Source organism: Lichenostomus cassidix, chromosome 9 (genome assembly GCF_008360975.1).
Source record: "Lichenostomus cassidix isolate B80296 chromosome 9, HeHo_3.0, whole genome shotgun sequence".
In the NCBI taxonomy this organism is placed as follows: Eukaryota; Metazoa; Chordata; class Aves; order Passeriformes; family Meliphagidae; genus Lichenostomus; species Lichenostomus cassidix.
In genome coordinates, this window is record NC_139490.1 from 10,941,601 (window position 1) to 10,963,367 (window position 21,767).

Below are 21,767 nucleotides of genomic sequence, written 5' to 3' on the forward strand. Positions count from 1 at the left end.
GTCTCACTACCTTCACAATAAAAAAAACCAACCCTTGGATACTGTGTTTTGAACTCCTTCCTTATGATTCATCAGTTCATCACAGAATTTCCTATATCAGACACTATTCAATTCTCTTGAGTAAAGCTCCTCTAGTGCTGCCCTGAGGACTCTTGTCTCTTTCTGCAGGGTGTCATTCATCCTGGGCACCTATGACAGCACAGAGTCCTCAGGAGAACCTGCAAAGGGATTTCTTGGAGCCTTGGCTCCTAATAACTTAAGTGGCAGCATTTCTTTTTTTCCTCTGGCCTTAATAAAAAAACAGTGAGGGGGAAATAAGAGGAGTACTTAGTGTGCTCTGGTCCTTGGAGTTGTCCTGACTTCTGCTCTCTGGGACTCTGTGAGATCCTGACTGCACAGGTGACTGCTGGCTGTGTGTCTATAAAGCACCAGTGACAAAGCCTATTTACCACTTGTACCAAAAGCCTCTGGGAAGAGGGACTGGGTGAACTAGGTGTGATGTAATATCCTCTGGATTTTTCTGGACAAAGGCAGGTTCTATTTTGTGATTGTCTTTCCTGAGAGCTGGTGCTGTTTTCTGGGCTTTGCCAAGGAGTGAGAAGACCAGGTGAAGTCTGCTAGCTTGCCCAGTCATCCAAAACATGGGTGGGAGGAGAAAAATGTTACAGCCCAAGCCTCTGCCTAACACAGAAAATAGTGGGATTGATGACTGTGGACTGTGCTTGCATGTGAATTTTAAGTATCTTCCAGAGTCATGAATTTTGTTGGGAGCAGTTTAAAAGAGAGATGGCGGACAAAATTCCATGTGGCTTTGGTTCCAGTTCTATTCCTATTTTTTTTTCCTGTTACAGTTCCGTTTGCCTCATTTAGTGCTTTTGTTTCTTGCCAGAATTCTCGGATCAATATTTGCAAAAAGGATTTTATGTGGGATCAGCTAGAAAAAAAAAATGCACAATCATTAGTGTGTATGTGTGTATGCAAAAGTTTAAGACCATTCTTCTTGACCAGCTGCAGAGCAGAGACACGAAGTCAATGTCTGCAAAGTTTGCGTGATTAGATTTCAGAATTGCTCCAGTATGGTCCCACAGAAAAGCCTCATCTCTCGGTTTCCTTTAAGAAAATCTGGCCCCCAATTTGAGTTTGGCAACTCCCTTCTTGGAATGAAGACACACAATATTAAACCCCCTTTCTTGTTGGAAACTGTGGTATAAATGTAAAATGCTTGAATAATCCATCTGAAGCTGCGACTTGTGAGATTTTTCTGGAGCCAGTTTTGTAGCCTTCAGAACTACCTGGGCTGAATTTACCTGAGCAGGAAATTACTTTCTGCTTACCTAAACCCACACCCACGCCAGAGTTTTCACTGGTTACAGGACTCTGCTATACTTCAAAGCCTTCCCCAATTTGCAGTGTTGCTCTGGGTTGTTAAGCACACAGGACCTTGTCCTTCCCCAATGTTAGCATCACTGATATCTTGATGAGTTCAGAGATAAACACCTCCATAAAGCCTGTCTGCTGCTTCTCCATTCACCTCTTTATTTTTCAGTTGGGAAAAGAACTATTTTAGTTCTTTTCATTTCAATAAAAAAAGCAATATTCCTTTTTTAATGGATCTGGGTTTTTTCCTCTCCGCAAAAACCTCATGGGAGAATGTGGTTAGGAGAAATGACTTAACTGTTTTTCTGTTTTGTGGAAGATGTACGGGAGGTGAATGGAGAAGATTCCAATTAAAATGCCTTTTTTTCCTTGCTCTGTCTTTGGCAAAGTATGTTAGAGGAAGATGAGAAAGTGTTCCATTTTAGCAAGGCAAGTACTAACAATAGAAGTCACAGGAGTTAGAGAAAATTGGGTTGGAAAGGCCATAAGTCTGTGCCTTTCTTCCTGTTTAAAGGCAGGATTGACTCACCTTGCTTTCCTTATGAAAGATCCTTTTCTAAACTGTTCATGGAAGATTTTTATGTCTGGAGCACCCAGATCTCTCATGCACAAGAATTTCCAATCCTTCTCCGTGTTTTTTCTTTGGCTAAATATTCAGAATGTTTCTGGAATTTCCCCCACTGCAGTCCAAGCCCGTCTCTTCTTGCCCAGACCACCACAGAAGAACTTATAACTCTTTTTCTGTAGTAATCTTTTGTTTGCAGAGCACTGAGTGTTTCCCCTTTCCTTTTTCTAAGCCAAACAGTTCCTGTTTCACCCTTTTCTAGCTCACCGAATTTTCTGTACCTCTGAGCATTTTAGTCTGCACTTCCTCCACACGTTTCTGAGCTGTGATTCCAGGCCTGGACACAGCTCTAGCAGAGCAGGGTAAAGAGGAAGACTTTCTAACTGTGTTTTCTGTGCAGTATGGGGAATTCTGCAGCCCTGGAGAGTTTCTCTATCTTGGCTTTCCAGCAGCTCTCTGACCTCCCTATCTCATGATCCTACCTGCCTCAGCCAGCTGCTCTCCAGCTTGCCTTGATGTCAGTGACCTATTCCAGGTGAAATTCAGACACTCTTTGTTGGTCCTTCATTGAATTAGAGTTTAATTTTTGTCTCTTATTTGTCACAACTATTTTGAATTGTTTCACATCCCACAGCGTGCTCATGGCTCTTCCCAGCTTATCAGTGTCTGAAGATGGAGTGAAGATGTTTGTCCCCTCTTTGTTCCCTTCTGTGCTGTAAGTCTCCAAAAGTAGCAGACCAGGGCTGCTGTCTGCTGCCTTTTGGTCTGTCAGCAAGCCAATGGAAATGGCTCCTGGAATCTGTTTTTTTCCTAGCCCCTTCTGCTCATCACAGCTCTACCTGTTCGTGTTTCCATAGCTTGCCTATGGCAACACCTCAGGAAGTCAGGATTTATTGGTATTTGTGCTTCTTTACCCACTATAAGATACTATTATTCCTTTAGAAAGAAATTAGAATGGATTTAATTGATTCAGTTTTGATAAATTAGTCTAGAGCGTTACCCATCTCTGAGAAGCACAGAATATTCTGAGTTGGAAGGGACCCACAAAGATCATCAAGTCCCACTCTGAAATGAAAGTCCTGGATCAAACCCATGACTTTGGTGTTATAGCACCATGCTCTGATGACCTGAGCTAATCTCCTGTGGCTCTGTGATTTTTAGGTGGTGAAAGCTGGCACATCCCTAACACCACAGCTCCTCCTTCATCTCTCTCAAAAGCCTCTCAAAAGACCCTTCATCCTCTGCTGATTCACTTGAAGGTATTCTCATGAGGGGTGAGTTCCCCAGAAACTGGAAACAATGGAAAAAAATGAAAAAAAGAATTTCAAATATAGAAGGAAAGGCTGAACAGTTCCAAATGAAGACCTCTTTGTTTTCCTCTTGTCTTTCCCCCTCTTGTCACAGCCCTGACAGGAAATAAAGCTTTTTTTCATCCTGACCTGCTCCATGCTCAGAGGGAGCTGAGGCAGGAGTGATAAGGGCTTGGCTGTGGGATTCAGGGAGGTCAGAAAAATAAGAAGAGAAAAGTCAGCAGGGCTGAATTAATACCTGGTGCTCTGAGCTCTTCTTTGTGAGCTGGTGTTGCATAGTGTGCTGAAGGCTATTAACTGTGACCTGAGCTCCTTACTGTCACATATCCTTGGGGACATTGCTGCCATGACTCAGTTTCTCCCTCTTTTGAAATGAAATCCATGATCCTGAAGACCCATGCAGAGAATTTGGACAGGCAGGGATGAGTAAAGCCAGGGATTTAGTACACCTGCCCTCAGTGGAGGTTACAGCCTGAGGACCAAGGACAATTTACCTGAATTGCCCAGTTCAGAGCTTTGGCAGGGCAATTGTGCTCAGCCACATCTGTCTGGGGCTGCCTCTGGGGTCTGAGACAAGGAATGAACTGGCCCATCTCTGATTGTTTGCTACAAAAATCAGAGGGTGTAACTGGGTCAGAATTAGCCCCTAAAGGTGCACATGTGTCACAATATGCCCCTGTGTGAATCCTCTTGAAGGTCAGAACAGTGACATACAGCCAAAGTGCTTTGCTTACCTAGAATGTAAGTATTTTCTGCCAGAATGACTTAATTTGCCTTGCTTTTAAGGAGTGGCAGACTAACTTTACCAACACATGGAAATATTTCCTACTCCTTCACAATCCCATACAGTTGCCCTTTTTTCCTAGGCAGCTGTGTCAGAGGGATTTGTCCTGCTTTATTAGTTGAATTTATTTTCTTTCCAAAGCAAAATTGCAACTGATGTAAATGAGCACCTCATATTTCTTTTGGGCTAGAGCCATCTCAGAGCTGGGGCTGAGCAGCTGCTGCTGTGCCACGTCATAGAAATCACAGCCCTGTGCTTGCAGCTACCCAGATGAAATCTCCAGCAAATTAAATCAGCTCCAAACTCTTTATACTGCTGCTGCACAGCCAGGGACCATTAGATAATGAAATGGGGAGAATAATGGGCTTGATCAGAGGTATTCCCCACCCCATCAGAATCCCACTGCTGAGACATGCCTGGAGTACAAGAGTGCAGCTCTGCAGCTCTTCCCCTCAGCATCAGGAGAGACCTGTGAGCTGTGCTCTGCCTGCAGGAAGGCTGTTCCTGAGGGCAGCAGCAACTCCTCTGCTTGTCCTTTGTCATCTTTTCCCCTGCTGTGTCATGGGAATCACGCAGAGCTGCCCTGTGGTCTGCAGGGAGTAATGGACTGCTCTGGAGAGGTGCCTAAATCTGCATTGCCATCCTAAAGCCCTTGTCTCTCCTGGCAGGGAGGTGTGGCTGTCACTGAGGGTGGCAGTCACGTCCTGGCTGGCAGATGGACCTGAACAGGATTGATGGCTCTCAGGTAGATTCTGTAAAACCAAGTGTTGGACTAAACTGTTGTTTCAATCAGTAGCACAAATACACTGCTGCTTGGCCCTGAGGAGGTGGGAACTGTGTGGAAGAATAGGCATTAAGGTTATTTGTTGTCACGTTGCACAGGGATAAAATATTGGGCTTCTCCAGTAGTTTGGAGGCTTGAAGCACATTAAACCCACATTTGAAAACTAATTAAACTGGGACAAATATATTTGAACACCCTTGCTTTGCAGTACAAAGGACTTATACTTCACCAAGGAATTTATAGTGCTTTGGTTACCTTAAAACCAAGGCCAAATTTGCTCGGTAATTGGGCATGGATTATATCACAAAACCATAACACATCTTCTGATTTCTACACTGTTATTGAGATGCCCAGGGAAGGGAGGAATCCTGCAGCAGCAAGCATTGAGTGCAGTGAGCTAACTGTGCAAACAAAAGCTTGCCTTGGTCACTGATCACACCCGCCTGAAGAGGATTCTGGAATTTCAATCACGGCAGATGACAGCGGCAGCTTTCACTGGGGAAGCCTCACTCTTTAATTGCAGAACTTGCAGCAAGAATAAATCCTGAGGTGTGTTTGGATGAGTCTCCCCAGCAGCTTGGAATGCAGTGCTTGTTCACCTAAGTCTCCAGTGGTGCTGCTCTGTTTGCTTCGTGCTGATCTAACAGCTGGGCTGGAAAGGGGAATTTCCCCTGCTACTTAACTCTATTTTTTTTCTCTTTTCCTGCAATATCTCCATTTTCCTATTGCTTGCTCTTGCTCACCCCACTCCCCTCCTTCCTCCTCAGGCAATTCCAAACATCCTGACTCCTCTCTGAGGGAGAAACTACCTTCAAGGGTCAAAGCTTTGCAGGGAGGGAGGCAGTTTTGCATTCCCTGGCCTTATTATAAGGACTCACGGGCTTTCCTTCCTTGGTTGAGACTTGCTGCTGAAATATCTAGTAGTCCAGTTTGTTTATCTGGCTGCTGGCCTTTGAAGGATGTGCTGCCACAGAGTTGTCATGAGAGCTGCTGGCTGGAGCAAATGAGAACAAATGAGAGGCAGAGAGATTATGGCCAGAGCAGCAGCAACCCTGCCAAAACCTGGCCCCCTGTCCAATAGCTCTGAAAGTGTCTAACAATTCAGACTGAAGGAGATGCCTCACAAGAGGTGCTGGCACACAGCAGCTCTGCCTGATTCACCTTCCAAGGGCAGCTCTACAAACTGTGCTTCCAAGGTGCTGCAGCCTGTGAGCAATAAAGCAAAGCAATGCCCTGATCCTGTCCTGTGGCACAGCATCACCTCCCTCTGTGCCCAGGGGACAGGTGTGTCACCACCTGCAGGGCCAGGGGAATGGACTCTGAGGGCTGGAGAAGGGAGCAAGAGCAAGATGATGGCACCTGGCACCTCTCCTGTGTGGGGGAGCTGAGCAGCTCTCAGTCAGTCTCTTGTCTCAGAGAGACCTTGAGGCTGAATTGCAGCTTCATGAGAGGTGCTGTCTCTTTTTCTAAGCCCTTTCTGTGTGAGAGGAAGGACAGGTAAAGCCTGGAGAGGAGGAATGATGATGGGATCAAAGCCTGCTAGCAAGAGCAGGGATCAGCTTCCCAGAGGCAGACTGTGGAGAAGGATGTTTACAAAAGGTGTTTCTGAAGACATCTGAATGCATTTTCAGAAGTCAATGCCAACATTTTCTATAAAGTTATTGTATAGGTGTCTTGCTGAAATTGATAATTACAGTAATCTGGAGGAAGCAGATAAAACCAAGGCACAGGAAGGGGAATGGCTCACCCAGGGCCACATGGCATGGCAGTGCTGAGACAGAGGTTTGGTTTCCTCCTAGTGCCCTGAGTGACCAAGATGCTGTGGAGCTCTTGTTTTAGTCCATGGAAAGACTCAGTTTACTAATTGTATTTCTACCACAGGGAGTGGTACTGGCTGTGTCTCTTTGATGTCTTTCACATTTTTAAAACTAAGAAATGGTATTTATAATGCAACTATAAAACCAGAATTCCCTGAGTGAGACAGGAAGCTCAGGCTTTTATCTGCCATTTTAGAGGCTATTTCTCCAGAAAGTAGAACAAAAAGAAAATAACTTCAGAAAATAACTTTTTTTTTAAAGTTCTATTGTCTTTCAAATCTACCTTCCCTCCCAGTGAGAGGGGATCAAAGGGACAGAGCTAGCTAAGAGTCTGAAATGGACAAATTCAGGTAGGTTGAAAATTTTTTAAAATGCCTCATTATTTTAGTATAAGCCCTCAAAGCCATCTCAATGAGAGCAAGAGGAAACCTACATCACCCCTCAAAGCTTGATGGAAGAGAACATGGCAGATTATTCATTGGTTTCTTAGACATACAAAGGAAAACAAATAAGGCTGTTCACAAAAAATTTGCCTTTTTGGTTAGTAAAGTCAAAATATCTTACTTCCTACCTCTTCCTCAGCCTGGAGGTCACAGCTGCACTATTAAACATGAGATGTCAGGGAAAGAAAGGATTGGGAACTGATAGGAAGGCAACAGCCTTTTCTGAGTATAACAGAGAGATCCTAGAATGAAGGAGGAAACAGGATGAATTATCAAACCCAGCTCTTTCTATTTTCATGATACATACTGAAAATCACTAAGAAAGTTTGGGGTTTTTTTTTAATTTTTCCACAGTACCTTTCTTCTGTATTTATGGAAGGCAAACTGTTAGAAAAGAACAGAACGAGGAATTGTCACTATACAAGGTCATCTGATCTTAGATGGAGGTGATGAAATATCCAATAAACATTTCAGGAGACCTCAGCAGGAACCAATGTCCAACAAATTTTAATTCCAATATTTTTGTAAGGCACATCTGTATTAGTCTTTCCCCCTCTGATTTACTCTTCATATGCCAGGCCAGTGTCAAAGAATTCTGGAAATGGTCAGGAAAAGGAAAGAAATATGGGGAATTTTTGCTGGTCAGTGATCACTTCTAGTTTTCCCCCTACAAATGAGCCACCTCTTGAAAAGCTAGTTCACTGCTAACTTGCCTGGGTTGCTTAGAAACTAATTTTCTAAAATCCCACATTTTTCAGTGTGCTGGCAGCTAAACATGCAGGTAACTGCTAGGTCTGCAAACACTCCTGGTGAAGAAGGGGTAGGTTACATTAATGTGTGATGATGTAATTCCTGATGAGCTGAAATTTTGGGGGAACTTGCTTGGTGTGGGATATATAGATCCTACTAGCCTTGGTGCTTTTCAATATTTGCGTCTCCTCTTCCTGAATGAAGCCAGTTTGCATCAGAAATATATGTAAATCGGGAATGCAGAGGCAATATTAATTTTTGCTGTGCATTCCTCAGTGCAGCAGGGCAAGGAAGAAGCTGAAGGAGAGTTTCTATAAGGCTGTGCTGTGCCTGGGGTGTGAACAGGCAGCAACACCAGGATGGCTCCAGTGGCCAAGGGATGGATGTTCTTGGCTAGAAGCTGACTTTCCAAATGGTTTGCCACATAGAAATAAATAAATAGAGAAGGAAAGAAAGCAAGCATGTGAGGACAGATGAGGTTCCTGATTTGCTTGAATGGCCAACGTGTGTGTGACAAATCTGTGTGCAATTTTAGCACCACAGAAGCACCAGAAAAAGCAATCTTTCTACTTTCTGTCTGACTCCTATTGCCTTGGGGACTCATTCTCTACTTGCCAAGCAAACCATTTGATTAAGTGCTAAACTTGAAAAAAAGTAAATAGCCTATTTAAACATGTTAAGCACAACCTGTCACCTACTTAGATGCTATTTAAACACAACCTATTTAAATAGGCCTTCACCTAAGTCTATGTGCATCTTGTTTCATGCCACATACATTGTAAATGAAATGACTTATAATAACAAAAATGAGGTGATAAAATACAAGTACCACCAGCTTTGCTTAAAAAATGCAATGAGCAGTCACATGGGGTTTCAAATATGTTGCACTGCCACTCTGTGGCATCCATTAATGTCTGAGAGAAAAGGAAATTCATTAACAGAGCTCCACAGCTGGCACCTGCACTGCACTACCATCACTGCTCTTTGTCAGAGAATTTAAAATGTTTGCACATCCCCTTCATTTCACCAGGTGCCTAAATTTGTCTTCTGTATTTCCTACTGAGCTCAAAATGCATCTGAAAAGCGAAGCAGGGACCGGATGTAGATAATCTTTATCACTTCCCATTTTCTTGCCCTGTGTTCCTGTACAATCTTTGTGCAGACTGAGAGGATAATCCTATTCTGCATCTCCTTGCAGAGGCAGGGAGAGTTCCACACTCCCCCCACACCCTATTACAGTCTAAGTCCAGGAGAGCTGATGAGCTCTGCAGTCTGGGAGGTGGCAGTGTGTCCTGGGCTTGGCCACTGGTGCAGCTGTGGTTTGGTGTGACTGTGACAGCTGAGGGGTGGCCTTGCACTGTCATCTCAGACAACCATTTGACATGGGTTTTCCCACTCCCACTTTGCCCTTTACACTGAGATCATAAGTTCTTTATCCTGCTGTTTGGGTCTGTGAGGGGATGGAGTGCAGGGACTCTGTCCAGAGCAGTGACATGCTGCTGTGACATAGCTACAAATGCCACACAAAAGATTCCAACAGCATCTCCTCCAGGATGGGAATGAAAGAGGCTTGGACTGTGAGTTTTAGTCATGCTGTGGATTAAAAATTGAGGTTTGTGTGAAGAAGATGATTTTTCCCCCTTATCTTGTGGCTCCTCGTGGGAATCCAGACAGGCAGATGGTCTTTGCTCGCTGTAACTGTCTGTATGAGAACATGAAGGGTGATTTATTAGCATTTCCATTAACTGCTCCTAATGCAAAGAGGAAATGTTAGTAGTCACTCCTCCCTGGAGGAGAGGTGATGCTTGACCTTCTCTTGAAAGAGGGAAGGAAGGAGGAAAAATGCTAAGAGAGGATGTTCTGCTGGGATGCTGTCATTGGTAACAGCAATGACCTTTTCCCTGTGGTCAGCAGGTGGCATCATGAAGATAAATTACTTCAACTTGCAAGTTAAAAGATCTTTGTACCGAGCAAGAAAATTAAAAAAAACCTTCCAGAAGTCAAACAGTATTGCAACTTCAGTTCATGTTTTCTAATTATTTTATGAAAATAGTTGCTGTGCATGGAAATGTGAGGCATCTATTTTAATTTGACATCTAAAACTGACCGGTGATGGATGTCTTGTAGAAGATTTTACTTGCAAGGTTACACCAAAATCCTCTGTGATTCTAGTGAGACTGAGAGCTACTGGGAGGATCCAGGCACTCCTGTCCTCAGGGGTCACTGCCACTAAAATAAAGTAAGATTTTTTTTTTTCCCATTGAGCCTCAGAGTCTCTTTAGGAAGGGTAATCAGTGACAGTACATATGGTTCCACTCCATCCACACCCATTTTCACTTCTAGCACTATCCACTCAGTAGTACCTTAAGGTCAATATAAAATAGAGTCTGCAGAATCGCTATGGTGATAGCTGCAATTCCTCCCTTGTGGTTCCAAGTGATCTGGAAGGGCAGCTCTGACAGGTACTTTCTAATTTACTGCTCAGCCTCATTTTCTGCCTAAGGAGTTTATAGGGAAGGTCACTCGTCACATCTCATTTCTTCAACATTGTCCTTATTCTCTTTATTGCAAAGCAAAAGTGGGATCAAGTGATCAGGCAATGTATGAAGGAAAAGAAGAGCAAACATTTTTTAGCAGCTATGGACCTTCTCCTGTTTTAGCTGTTGATATTCAGTGCCTATTAGATTTCTCAAAGGATGTGCACATGGAGTACACAACTCCTGCAAACCAGAGCAGTCCCTGCCATTAGCAGCTGAGCAGCTGCCTTTGGTCTCTGAGGAGCAATATATCTGCTGGTAATGAAACTGTGGGGTGTGCAGGCTGTCACTGGAGTGGGGCAGATCCCAGTGGTGCTCACCAGATCCATCCTAGCTGGGATTGCCTCTGCAGCTGAGATATGTTGAGTGCACAGAGCTGCACTACCCTCCCTGCAAACGGGGCCAGCCAAGAGCTCAGGGCTCAGCCCTGGCTGCCCAGCCTCACTGGGATGTGCTGAGAGCCTTCAAGGGAATGCCCCATCTCTGGTGTCTCACACTGAGGGAGGATGGTGTTGTTAGTGCATCTCCAAGCTCGTTCCCCTCAGGTATTCCCTGTACAAGGCACCCTGTTAACTTCACCAGTGTTAATTGGGAACAGGAGCTGCTGTTCCCTCGCTGTCCCCCTGTTCCCAGGTTAGGGGATTGGGATGCACATTTCAAATACTGCCATGTGTGCTGGTCTGGAGCCTTGAAAAGAAGGGTTGGAGCTTTATTGGGAAGGAAAGGGATCAGTCTTGCTTGGAACTGGTTGCAATAGAATTCAGAAGGGACTCCATGCTAATTTCCTTGCCTCTGTACCCTCCCACATCTTGCCTTCAGCCTTACACACTTTTGCATTTCTGGGCTTATTAGAATGAGTTGTCTTAATAATAAAATATTTTCCAGACCTTAAGGAGTTAACTGTTTACACTAAGGACAGCACCCTCCTTTTTATTTTATTTTTTATATTTTAAATGACAGGGAACACTCCAAGAGTCACAGAGCTGATATTTAGCTGATCCTAAGTAGTGAGACTCAGAAAGCCTCCAGCGCCAGGGGCAATCAGTGACATTGCAAGGGCTGCCATGGGAGATGGATTTGGTTCTAACATTTGAGGTGAGACACAGGTGATTTGCATCCTAATAGCACAAAAAAAGCATGGAAAAGGAGCTCTACTGCCTAAAGGGCTTTTAAATGAGGAGTAAGAGCCTCAATAGGATGGTCTGGCTGGCCATGGTGAGGATGAGGTGCTCTCCAGATCAGGCACTGGTCAGGAACTCTCCCCATCTCCGTGCTCGGCAAATATGATATTTAGGGAACATCCTGAAGCTGAAAAGCAGACAAAGGTGGATTATGTTCATCTTCACTGCTGGGTTGCCTCCCCCAGCCCAGGGAATTGTTTTTCTTATAGTATAATAACCAATCATTCCCAAATGCATCACTTGAAAGGTCTTTAGGCTACATGCCAGGATATTGGAGCTAACAGGGAGCCCCGGGATGGGGATGGATGGGGTTGGTTGCAACCTGGAGATATTTATGTGTATGTACACACAGTATTTCAGAGAGAGCAAAAGCAGTGTGCTTAGACTCAAATTTGCCACTGAAAGGCTCTAAACCCATTTTCAAACCGGCAACATAATTTAAAAGGCCTTGCAGTGCCTGGGATGACTCAAGCAAACGCCCTCCCTCCCCCTTTCCCTGTGTCACTCACACCTCACCTTGACTGCAGGTGGCTCGATGTGATGGATCGGGGAGGAAGGGGACAGCAGGGCATGGCGGCTGTGACAGCGAGGGGACTGCTGGAAAACTGTAGCCCCGAGGCTCCCCAGAGCCCGGCACAGCTCCGAGGAGCTGGATCGGCCGCAGGGGAGGGCAGGCTGGGGACAAACGGGGTGTCCCTGCCTCCTGTGCCATCAGCCGAGCTGCTCGGTGCTCCCAACTTTCTGTCAATGAGCACTCGTGCTCCGCTGACGAGAAAAGCAATTTCTGTGCAAACCTGTGAGGCGTCTTGAGGGACTGGTTATATCGAAAGCATCTCCTGGCGCTGCAAAAAGTGGGACAGTCCGCCTTTTCCCGTTAGGTTTTTACTGTGAATGGATTTTGAAGACAAAAGCTGTAAGTCAGCCCTTTTTCTTTCCTGTTTGATATATAAAATCTCTGCTGTGTGCGAGTCTGGTCTGTGCAGGATCCATTCCAGTGAAGGGAACTTGGCACACATACTGCAGTATCATCCCCCTTCTGCAGTAGATGTGCTGTAACAAAATGAAATTCATTGTCTGCTCCCAGCAGGAGCCCGTCCATCCATCTGCTACCTATCATTGTCTGTCTGTCTTAGAAATTTAAGCAGCCACCTTCCTCTGTGCCTGTCACAAGGAGGCAGTAATAATAGTAGCCTTTGACATGTCCAGCCCTTTTCCCTCTCCGTTTTCAGGGCTTTGTTAAAAGCGGGGATTTTCAGTGGGGAGGAAGAGAATAGATAGAAACAGTGATCACATTGCAAATGACTTCAGGGAAAAGTTTTTTCACACAGGAGAAAGACATCCAAGGGAGCTGCTCTTCTCTGGGGGGTCACTCCCCACTGGGCCTCCTGTCTGGATAAACCTTTCTTCCCAGCTGCACTGGGGCTTTGGGGTCAGCGCTGCCCTAGGCAGCAGAGCTGCTGTGCACAGGGTGTGTTCTGCAGGGGGAAATGAAGGCATTGATATAGTCACGGCTTGATCTGGGGAATTTTTTGAAAAATGGACCTCCATTTCAGAGTGGCGGCAAAAAAGAGGCCTTATTCCCAGCTCTGGTGTGCTCAGGGCTGCCCAATTCATGGAGCTGTCAGACAGATATGCCTCCCACCAGCTGCTGCTCCTGTGTCACAGCTGCTCTGTGCTGCAGCTACAGCCTGTGGGAGATGGCTGCAGTGACCTGACTGCAAGGGACAACTTGCAGTTAGCTTGAGGCCAACCAGAAGTTATAGCCCTCACGGGAGAAGGGATGTTCAGCTGCCATCACCCAAGGCAGGGGTGAGCCTGCAGTTTGCTTTTGTGCTTTCCCAGATGGGAACCATCTCCCACTCCACTGTTAGCTGGAAGGGTATGGCTGGACTAGACTGCAGGGGTGCAGTGGGGAGGATCAGGGGTGCTAGGGCATAGAAAATAACTGGGAAACCAGAATTTAAAAGCAAGGGAAAGCAAATGTCTTCTTTTCATTCCTCAGTCTCTATGGTGAACCCTCTTCTGGGTATGAATGTTTTTAGGGATCTCATCTAAGGGAACAGGAAGATGGGAGTGAAAAGGCACAAGTCAGAAGTCAAGGCTTTCAGCTCATTGCCCTTAGTGGGGAGTCCTTCTGTGCCTCAGTGCTCCTTGGTACTCTGAGCCATGTGGGCTGTGAGCTTTGGAGGGGAAAAGGAGAAACTCTGTGGGCTATGTCTCTGGAATATGACCTACTCTTGAGTGCCATCACTTCAGCCTTGCAGGGGTTCAACCTCAGCAGCAATTCTTGATCTGAAAGTTAATTTCCTGGGTTGTTCTGACATTTCAGAACGGGTTGTGTCACTTGAAAGTGAGTGTTGTTGCTGAATTTCACAGGCACAGAGCTTGCTCTGTCTCACTCCCAGCAGAGGCACGCAGGGAGGCAGGGAGTGCACAGATACCCTTGGGAGGGACATGAGCCCTTCACTCCGTGTGTGGTCTGAACTTTCTTTCTGAAACCTTGAAGACACCATGCTGGCAAGAAAACTTGATAAAAATGTGGCCTCCTAGAACAGTTGCCAGCTCCATGGGGAGGCTGATGGCAAAATTAATCTCTTGGGTTTGATGGCTGTGGTCTTGGAGCTTAAGACATAGAACAAGACTCAGGACTCAAGGGTTTACATCCTGCAAACTTCTGCTGCCTGTAGGCCGCATAAGAAACACTCATTAACTTTTCCCAGTTAAAAATTAAATATATGTATTACAAGAGTGGTAGAAGTCCTAGTAGAAATTATGATGGTGGCTATTAAGTAAACAGTTCATCTCGAAAACTGGGGCTTGAAGAGGTTTGAGAAACTTAGTCTGGAAGTGCACATATCATATGATAAATACTGGCCATATAATTAAAAAAAACCAAAAAACCCTGGCCTAAAAATTTTATTAAAACTAAGAACCTTTACATGAAGGCTTGTTTCCTTAGGTGATTAAACCTTAGGGTTGCTAAATGGTGCTACATCAAACTAAAAGGTCTAGGCAGTTTGGAAAGACCATTCCACTCCAAAGAATCCAAAACCAGCATAGAATAATGCCAATACTTTTCAGCTTGCTTTACAGAATTACACCAGTAATATACTGCATTGTGGCAAAGTGACAGGCAGAATGGGTACCAGAAGGGATAAAAAACATTCAGAGCCCAGCTAATGTTCTTAGTTTGGTGAGGTCTTTCCCAACAGATATTTCACTTAGTCCTTCTGAGGAACAGCTCATCAATAAACAGGCTGGCAGCTTGGCTGTGGCTCCAGTTCTCAGAGGGCTCCTGAGATGGATCTGTGAGAACTGGGCTTGAGGATTTGCACAGCATGAGCACCTGTGGGCAAGCACAGGGTAACAACCATGGCAGGTCAGGCTGTGGTGAAGCTGTGCTGCAGCTGGATGTCCTCCTGGGCATTGCTCTGTACCCAGAGAAAAGCTCTGTACTGAGCCAGGCTTGCAGGGAGTAAAGCCCCCTTTGGAGTCTTGGAGCCAAGAACTCCACTGCCTTTGGTGTCTCAGACTTCACTGTTCCAGTAGTGTGTGACTTTCTCTACAAGACCTTGATTCATTTGCTTCTTCCTACCTTTGGAAAATGCAATTCCCTCTATGACAGATCCTGCCCTAGGTCAGCTCTTGGCCAAAGCTTGAAACCCTTTTGCAAGCCCAAGCCATCCTTCATGAGATGCTTTGGACATGTTCAATTCCTAGCCTACTAAATGTGTGCAGCGACCCTCTCCATAGCAACCAGTGAAAATGTCAATAATCTCTGTTATTGGAAACCATGGGAAATTGTGTACCTAGGAGTGAATACAGATTTCACTGCTTTAAGCACTAAGACAAAAGCTTTTCAAGGATCAGCCGTTTCACCGCCAAATGAAAACAGCTTGAAAAATATATTAAGGACTTTTGAAGAGTTTTGGTAATAAAATAAAACATCTAATAAAGAATACTTTGTAGTTCTGTATTGTCTTTCAGCAGTGATTTACCATCAGGGTTCTGCCTGGATATTGCAAAGAAAGGTTTACTAGGAATACAATAGACAATAATTTAAAGAGATTAAATCTCATCCCTGTGTGTATGTGTTAATAAAAGATTCCCATAATACTCCTGAAATGCAGGAAGTATAAGAGATAATAGTGAAAGTATAAAATGGAAATAGAATGTTGTGAGTGACTAAACTAATCAGTGAATTAATGGATGGCCAGTGTGAGCAGAGTCCTGCTGGCAGCTCACACAGATCTCAGCAGAGCTCACCATTGTGTATGGAGAATAAAACTGACCTTGATATGAAGGGCCGCAAAATATCTGAATGCACTTCTCTGAAATGTTGTGCATAAAATTAATTCCGTCATTAATAACTGACCCACGTTTTCAGTTCTGAGGAATCCAATTCACCTTCTGGGAACCCACTGACCAAGGAGCAGTATAGTTTCCAGAACAGGAAGGGAAAATGGAACTGCATTTTGTTGGTACCAGTTCTCTCAATACAGCAAAAGCAGGGGTAGATCCACAGCAATATTAGACTTTCCAGGGGCATTTGACATCGGAAAAAGTTTGGATACCTCAGTACCTGTAGAAACTTAGCTCAAATGTATTGTCCAAGTTGGTTGTTGGAGGATAGAAAGCTCATGCTTTTGCCTCTGACAGGCTTTAACCTTTAATTTTTGATTCCTCACACAGAAAGTCAGCCGGATATTGCTCTGCTTGTCTCTGACAGCACACGCTTTCTTAGCAGCCTGTTTTTCTGGGGCTTTCAGGCATTTGTGAAATGCTTCTATTCTTAACAATGCAATATATAGAACTAGAATGGGTGTCTTCCCAAATTAATCCTTGAAACCACTGCTAGGTTTCTCTTCATTTTCATCTATGTCCTTTTGGATAGATCGTGTCTGAAAAGATGGGCATGTGCACATGTACGTGTACACATGTGTGTGCAGATTCACAGACACATATTTAATATCCAATCTGTCCAAATGTAAGTTTTGAAAAATATCAAATCTATTACTCAGAGATCATAGGAAGATTGAAATTATAAGGCTTTTTTAAACATATGTTATTTTGAGTTGAATGTATACTTGCTTCAAGCTGCTCTGTGCAACCATGGAGATGAGAAAAGTACTTTCAGTAAATGAAAGCCGGAAATTTTTAAACAGGATAATTCTAGTAGCTGGGGCTGTAAGTGGCTTATTAAGAAGTCTTGGAAGTAATACTGATGTGGCAAATTTGACAAGAGTGAATATGAAATAGATTTGCAGAATGCAGTTGTGTGACCCTGGTTACCTGTTGGCTGGCAGGATGGAAATTCCCCTGCATGGCTAAAAGCTGGCTCATTTCTTATGTCTTGTTCTTCTATTTATTACCTTCTAGTTCTTACATTATGGAAAAAATGAAAGCTGTCACATTTTCTCCTTTTGAAAGACTCATGTGCAAGGGTAATTCACTGGTGAATGATGCAGGATAACCTGGAACAAAACAGGACCAAGCACTGGTGTGTCACTGGGATCTGACTGCAAACACCGAGTGTTGTATCAGCAACTCCAGGGAATACAGGGCTAGGAAACTTGGACAAACATAGGTTACAGAACTCAAGGGGAAGGAAAGGATTTTAAAGAAAGGGTGCCTGGGATTAACATCAGAATATGTCAAACACTGGAGAAATCTAATCAAGTTGAGAGAGAGATTGAGATTTGGCATTTAGGGAGTATTGGGAGAGGATCACGGTGCTCTGTGGAATGCTCACATCAATCCAGAGAGCATCTCCACTGCAGCAAGGAAGGCAAAGCACAGGCATTCATGAAGTGTGTCTTACCTTGAATCATTCTTTTCATTTAGTGCCAGGCAAGGAGGAATTGTGTTTAGAAACCTCCAAGTCAGAGGTTCCTGAATAGTTACGCTCTGAAATTCAGGAGGATAATGAGCTAGCAAAAAGTAACCTGAAGCGAATGGTGAGCTGGAGGAATCAGGGGATGTTTTAGGCCATCTAGTCCTGTTTCTGCAGAGCAAGGAGAGCAATCTCCAGAAAACAGTCCCAAGAGAACAGGTTGGGGTTTTTCAAGGAAGGAAAAGAAACCCATGCTCCTACTAAGACCAAGGTGGCATCTTGGGCTCCCAGCCCATGCTAAAGGTTCTGTGGGTGACTTGGTGGGTGTGCCAGCTCCACACCAGCTCTGCTGGCTCAACACTGCTGCTGGGAAGGCTCCTGCAGAGTCAGAGCGCAATGGTGCTGAAAGCACCAGCTCGCTATGAATATATAAGTAGCTCACTGCATTCAATTAGCAGAAAATTTGGTTTGTCTCATTGCTGAACAATTGCAATGTGGAGAAATTTAATTTTATGGTGGCTGAGATCCTTTTGTATGAAATGACAAACTAAGGAAACTCCAGCAGTACAGTTATCTATCATGAAGCTATTTTACAATTCCTTCTACTATATAAATGACACAGTGAAAAAATCCTTTATTAGTTTAGACACCAACAGTCCTCTTTCATTAATAGTAAAGGATTGAAATTAGTTGTACAGTCCTTGCACTGCCTGGTCATGATGGTAACTCTCCCTCTCAATTAAGAGCAGGTAATTTCATCAAAAGCCACCTTTCCACATGTTGGGATCATCAGACACTCTCTGACCCCTCTTCATGGCAAAGAGAAGGATGCAAGATGCATCCAGTGGGTTGATTTGTCCTTCTGTCTCTGTTTCCATGACATTGACTGGAGAGCGTCAGTTTCAGAGGAAGAATTATGAAGTGAAAGGCCTCAGGTGGGCCAGGATGGCTGAGGAAGCTAAAGGCGGCACAAAATCTTCTCATTTTTCTGGTTCAGCTGTTCTGTCTCTGGAAAGTACTTTGATTCAGCCCTATAGTTCTGGAAAAAAAATGCCCTTTTGCTTCAGGGCTTCAGCAAATGTATGAAGAAGCAGCTTTCTTTCTGTGCAGTTCCTTCCATTAATGTTTCTTCTAAAGTGATTGGTACTGACTGCCTTCCTCAGCACTTACATTTGTTGTTGTTAAAGTCTGGATAATGTTTCATGGTTATCTTTTTCATACTATTACAGTGCACCCAGGCAGGGGAAATGTGGATGAGACAGGAAGATTTTCCCAGCACCTTGTAAGTTGTTTTTGTAAGTAAGAGGCATTACCCTGGGTACCAGCATCTGAAAGGAGAAATTTTGGTTTTCTTCACTAGTACCACTGTGTACAGTAAACAGCTCTGATCACTACTAATGGCTTCTCCTTATCTTAAAAAAAGAGGTCACGGACATCAGTCCAGGCTGAAAATTTTGGATCTAAACTCTGTTCTCTGTGTCACAAGTTCTGGCTCTTTTTTCTTTATCCTCAATGGATGAGCCTCAAAGTTTGTCCTCAGAAGCTGTTGCAGATCTCTTCTTCCCCTGACAGCAGCAGTCGTGCAGAGCTGGTGTCCATCCCCAACCAGAGGAAGGACAGAGGATCTAAAGGCTGTGCCCTGGAGGTCACATTTGCAGGAGAGGGGGAAGGACATCAGAGAAGCTCTGTGGGGCGTATCTGTGTAGGTGGAGTTTGTTCTCACTCTGATATCCAGCATTCAGAAACTCTATTCCAAAGACAGCTTGTACAGAAGTACAAGCAAGAGAAAACCTGCCTCAAGCTTAAACTTTTCAAAAAAAGAGGCCAGAGGTGATGTTCGCAGAGGTGAAGTGGGAAAGAGACTTTTGAGAACAAAGGCATCGCTATCTGAGCAGATGTAATATTTGGTGACTGGAAGCTGAAGACATAAATTCCTGGTTAAATGAAAAATGTAAGCTCATCAGGGAGGCTAATTCAAAATTTATCTGAAGATGAGGGGAGTCTTAATTCTTGGAAGTTTTACATGAGCTCAATTATCAGACACTGTCTGGTCATGGCTATTCTGGGTGATTTTCCCTCTTTCCTGGGCTGCACATTGGGGCAAATGATCACAGCAGCTATTTCTGTTGGGAGGCTTGTGCTGGTGTTGTTTACAGCACAACAACTTGGTGAAGAGATCTTTGAGTCACCATGGCTCTTGACAGAGCACTTCTGCCAAACAGGGAATGCACTTTAGTGTGCACTGAAGAACAATGAAGGTGCCTTGTTGGCAGTGCCTGATATATTAGTCTTTGATAAGGGATGCAGATCCCTTAAATTATTTAGATGAAGAGGGACGTTTAGTTTGTCTGAATGTCAGATCTCCTGGGTGAGAGCAGATTCATTTATAAAAAGAACTGCACTTAGTGTGTCTAGAGGGAATATTGATTAAAGGAAATGTTGGGAAGGAGATACAACACAGGACAGGGTGGGAGATGACCGACAGATTAACACAGGTTAATTCTGGAAGGGAGCAAATTATGTGCTCCAAATACTGAGCAGGGATGGAGGAAAAGAGGAAAAGCTTGCAGAGCTGCTAAATATGTCATTCGTGTCTTGGACATGTTTTCCTTCAGAGATGTGACACCACTAAGCAATTAATGGGAAAATTCCAGAATTTTGAGAGCTCTTGGAGGAGAAGCCACAAGAACCTTCCCAAACTAGGACTGAGCCCTTATGGGAAGAGCTGTTCTTGGGAGGCAAGATGTGGTTAGGTGTGGGGTTAGGCTGTGAAGGAATGCAAGAGAGGAAAATGGGAGGATGCAGAATATATACCATGAGATTTTGGAGACATTGGGCTAGTCTGTGAATCTAACTTGCATGATCCTGTTAAATGTAGACTCTAGGGACTTTGAAAGTCCCCCTGTGTTTATCCTTCCCACACTTCCTGGAAATGCTGGGAAGTGCTGGCAGACTGGGGTGGGGAGCTGTGGAGTGAAGTGGTTTAACCCATGTCATCCAGCTAATGGTTTCCTGAGCCCTGAGCTGCATCCCAGACAATCCAAGCAGAAGGTGACACTGGGGCTATTGAGTTCTGAGAAAGGGGAATTTCTGCTCATTTCAGGTGTGCTTTAGGATAACACTGGTTTATGACCTTTCTCCAAGCCAGGCCATATGGCTCATCTGTGGCATGCAGGATGGCACACAGGCTTTTTATGCTTGTTCGTTTTTTTCTTTCCCATATTTAATGATTTCTGAAATTTTAGAATTCTAAGGAGTGTGTTTCTTGATAGTTTGATGGAGATCTCTATTTTCAAGCAATACTACAGACAGTCAAAATAAGAAATTTTAAATAGTTGAAATTTAAAATTTTTAGTGGAGGAGGGATATTTTCCCTCTGGAATTTCCCATTTAGTTTCCCTTTGAGCCATTTCTAGGCAATGCTAAATTTCCACTGCATGGAAGATATGTTTGTAAAAATATTCCTACGTGAATATAGGGAAATAACCTTTTCCTCTCTGAGCATTCCATACTGCGATGTCCTGAAAGTGCCAAGGGAATCCTGAACCTTCACTTTCCTGCAGAAATAACTGCAAGATGGAGGCATTAGTCTTTTAGCCAGCACAAGTTTCATCTCTGTTGTTCTTTCTGTGGATTTGTGGACCTGTGGACATTTTTGTGATCCTGTGTATCATTTGTGCAGTTTTACAGTAAGAATGTAATTTACTTCTTCTGCAGAGCAGCACCTGCTCCCGCATGTCAGGAGAGAGTAATCTTTATGTGAATTACTTTGGAGATTTTCAAGCTGTGGTCCATGGAACCCTGTCGATCTAAAGATTAGGTTTTACAAGCCCATGGAAAATAACTTGGAAAAACAAAAGCTTCCCATCTGTAGACTCAAATTTGTGGCCCCAGGGGGCCACATTTCCATCTGAACATTTGTAGGAGTTTACAGATGTACAGAATTTGGAAACTTCTCATGCAGAACAATGAAAATGGAAGTTTGCAGAAGCTGGTTTAGAGTTGTAGGAGACTTGCTGGAAAACCCTCAAAACCCTAAGCCCTGAAAAGCTCTGGTTTACTTGTTTGGTGAAACCAGGATGGCTGTTGCGTCCCAGTGGCCTAGTAAGTAAAATTATGAATAAAGGAATCAAGGTCTATTCAAGGAATTTAAGAAAGACCTCTTGATAAATATGAATGATGGAGAAAAGAACGTCTGAGAGCAAGGTTTGATTGAACAGAATTTGTGGTCAGTTCTAAATCCCTTCTGTTAAAAATGCCAAACAAACAATTTGCCTCAAAAAAAAAAAAACTTGCAACATTTTGTTGCTACTGGGAATAATTTACTCAACTGGGTTATCTGTTATAATGAGGATACCACTATAGATAAAGCTAGATAGGAGATCT